This window comes from Myotis davidii, unplaced genomic scaffold (genome assembly GCF_000327345.1).
Source record: "Myotis davidii unplaced genomic scaffold, ASM32734v1 scaffold647, whole genome shotgun sequence".
NCBI lineage: Eukaryota > Metazoa > Chordata > Mammalia > Chiroptera > Vespertilionidae > Myotis > Myotis davidii.
The window spans coordinates 177,934-182,102 of record NW_006298634.1 but is presented as its reverse complement, the minus strand read 5'-3'; positions in this window follow the sequence as shown (position 1 = coordinate 182,102).

The following is a 4,169-nucleotide window of genomic DNA, read 5'->3' as shown; positions in this document are numbered from 1 at the left end:
TTACAGAGAGGAAGGGAGAGAGATAGAGAGTTAGAAACATCGATCAGCTGCCTCCTGCACATCCCCCACTGGGGAAGTGCCCACAACCCAGGTACATGCCCTTGACCGGAATCGAACCTGGGACCTTTCAGTCCGCAGGCCGACACTCTATCCACTGAGCCAAACCGGTTTCGGCAAGGACTCAGGTATTATTGAACATTTTATTGAAAAGATAATACATCAAGATTGAAGAACATAATTGATACAATATTTTAATTATTCAATTTGTGCCAAGCAATTACTTTTGTAGTTTTCATATTACCTCAGAAAATACAACTAGACAGGAACTTCCTCAACCAGATGAAAAGCACGTATGAAAATCCTATAGCTAGAAACTCTGATCAAGATGGTAGCATAGGTAAACACGGTATTTGCATCCTCCCATAACCACATCAAAACGACAACTAAACTACAGAATAACCATAATTCAGAACTTCCTGAAGTCTAGCTGAACAAAAATCCTATAACTAAGGATATACAGTAGAAGCTTCATACAGCAGGAGGGGCAAAGATGTAGAATGGGCTAGTCCCAAACCCACATGTGGTAGATAAAATTCAGGAGGGATATATCAGCTGGGAGGGGCCCCCTGAGGAGTGAGGGGGTCCCAGTCCCCCACTAGGCCCTCAGTCCAGGGTTCCAGAGCCAGGAAGAGAAGTCCCCATAATTTCTGGCTATAAAAATCAGCGAGAATTGTGACTGAGTGAGAAGAAAGGCTGCTGGACTCTCAGACCTTTCTCTTAAAGGGCCCATGCACAGATTTACTTGAACTCACTCTCTCTGAGGTCCAGTGCTGGGGCAGCATGTGAGAAGGTGCCAGGGATATACGGAAGGAGCAGAATTGTTTGGTTTTGGGGTGAGACTTGAAGGGCAGCTTTCTCCCAGACAGAGTGCTGGCAGAGGCCATTGTTCCTTTGCTGAGCTCTCCCCCCGACACAGAGCCAGCAGGTGTGCCCCATATAAGTCTTCCATCAACCTGGCTCACACTGTTTGCCCCATCCTGGTGACAAAAACAATCACAACAACAAAAGAACAACATGTCCCAAATGAAAGGACAGAGCAAATCTCCAGAAAAAGAACTAAATAAAGTGGAGTCAAACAATCTACCAGATGCAGAGTTCAAAACACTGGTTATAAGGATGCTCAATGAACTTTGGAGAAGAATAGATGAACTCATTGAGAACTTCAACAAATAGACAGGGAACATAAAAATGAAGATAGAAAACAGAATCTTTGCAGGCCAGCAGGGATTGACACGAAATATTCAAAGTGATGTAAAGCAAGGACCTATAACCAAGATTACTCTACACAGCAGAGCTATCGAAGGACAGATAGAGTTTCCCAGACAAGACAAAGCTGAAGGAGTTCATCAATAAACCAATAAATAACCAATGAACACAGACACTGGGGCAGTGGGGCCTTGCCCGGGGTGGGAATGGCTGCAGGGGGGCGGGACGGCAGGCCAGCAGGGATTGACACGAAATATTCAAAGTGATGAAAAGCAAGGACCTATAACCAAGATTACTCTACACAGCAGAGCTATCGAAGGACAGATAGAGTTTCCCAGACAAGACAAAGCTGAAGGAGTTCATCAATAAACCAATAATACAAGAAATGTTAAAGGGTCTTCTTTAAGAAAAAGAACAAAAAAAGATTAAAAATATGAATAATAAAATGACAATAAATACATATCTGTCAACAGTTAGTTTAAAATGCAAATGGATTAATGCTCCAATTAAAAGACATATGATGGCTGAGTGGATAACAAAACAAGGCCCTCACATATGCTGTCTACAAGAGACTCACTTCAGCTCCAAAGACACATGGAAAAGATATTGCATAAAAAATGGGGTTGGGGGGAATAAAAGCTGGGGTAGCAGTACTTATACCAGACAAAATAGAGTTTGCATGCATATTAGCATAACCAATGAACACAGACACTGGGGCAGTGGGGCCTTGCCCGGGGTGTCGATTTCAGAGAGGAAGGAAGGGAGAGAGATGGAAACGTCATCGGCTCAGACGTTTAACCAAATACAGGGGACTGCCTGGGAGGGAGGGTCAATTGGGGTAAAAGGAGACATATGTAAAAGTTTAGACAATAAATAAATTTTTTTTAAAAAAGGCTTTAACAAGAGATGACAAAGGAACCAGCAATTCTACTACTGGGTATTTATCTGAAGAAACCAAAAACACTAAATCAAAAAGACATATGCATCCATATGTTCATTGCAGCATTATTTACAATATCGAAGATATGGAAGCAACCTAAATGTCCATCAATAGATGAATGGATAAAGAAGAAGTGGTACCTATATACCATGAAATATGACTTAGTGATTAAAAAAAAAAAGAAATCTTGCCATTTACAACATGAATGACATAGAGGGTATTATGCTGAATGAAATAAGTCAGAGAGAGAAAGACAAGTAGCATATCATAAATTGCCTTATTCTGCCCCAGGCAGGTTCCAAATGGCAGATCCTCCTTATAGGGCTCCACTATGATGTCGAGTTTTAGAGAGATAAAATCTCTCCTCTGAAAATAATACTCTTGGGGTCATGAACTTTTGACATTTTCTTCCTCTTTTGTTCACTTTATCGCAGAACATACCATCAGTCCAAAAGACCCACTAATCTTTATTAGTGTGTGTGAGAACATTTTGAAACATAAGCTTCATAGAGTTAAAGAATAGTCCAGGTATAGTCTCATAGTATACAAATACTTTAGCACAGGTTTAAAAAATTAGATTTAAACCTTGCAGCCATCTTGACTATTGTTCAAGCCAGAATTTAAGCTCCTTTCTTCTAACCCTTCCTACCTATAGACATAGGCTCTGACCCCAATCTGTTCCCTTTAGCTTTAAGTAGAAGTTATACTACTAATGACCAACTGAATTGCCAACTTGGCTTGTGTCCCTTAAACGTTGCCCTTGGGAAACCTTGACCAGTTTGTCCTAAGCCCTTTTTAGCTGAGCCTCCAACACCAATATGCAACTCTGTAATTCTGCATTCTTTCCTTATCTGTGTTTTTTCTTAAATAGTTCTTTTCATGGTTCTTCCCATTGTTGAACTTTCCTAAGGCTGTTAATTCACATTGTATTCTCTTAAGTTTCCCTCTGAACCCTTAAACGTTATATTTCATAGATTTATTAACTCAGGCCCCAATCTTAACCTACAGACCCTTTACTCTTGGAGAGATGTGTGAATTTTGTTAACTTCAAATAGTCCACTCTGACTCTGGAAATACGTTTTTACCAAAATTCAGACATTTTTGAAATAGTGTACAATAAATCTCATCTTCCCGTTGTTGTTAGCATATTCAATGTGTCTAGTCTATTGTACCTGGGGGTGGCTGGGCAACACGAACAAAGTCCTTAGTTTATAGCGTGTCATAGATGGCAGTAAGGTGGAGAAATATGTAAAATGATAACCTGTAGAGAACTGGATAAAATAAAAACAATACCAACAGTGAATTTTTTTAAAAAGCTAAAATTGTTAATACTATCATGTTGATCCCCTAAGCTCTTTGAGAATGTATATTTGATATACTTGAACTATTGCTGGAATCTGCATTTATTACTGTACACTAAATTTTTCAAGGTAATTCTGGCAATATTTTAGTGTATTTGGAATTCATAGAAATTATTTCATTAAGCAAGAATACAAGTTGACATCTGTGAAGCTAACTCACACTCAAGTAAAAACAAAGGCAGCTGCCACCTGGCTGCAGCAGTACTTTCATTTGACACTTTCAAATACTTGGCTTAAAACAAAGTAGTGTGCTGGCCAACAAAAAGAAAAGAGCGTGGAAAGCCGTGGGGCAATGAAATTGGGTAAGAGCATGACATTTTCAGTTCAACTCTTTTATAACCTAAGATTATAAAAGCAACAAACTATTAAACTATACTAAACCATTTACCACTGAATTCTGCATGATTTTACGTGTTGTAATCTTCCTTTCCTTAAGAAAAAATTGTCAGTTCTATATTTCAGCTAAAGAACCTACAACGCCAATGTAAATCTATTTAGTGGATTGATACATTTTACTGTTCATGTTTGTATTATGCTCTTGATATAGTATTACTTTTTCAACAAATGTCTTAATGTCTACCCGTGATGTGTCCCTTTTCTCA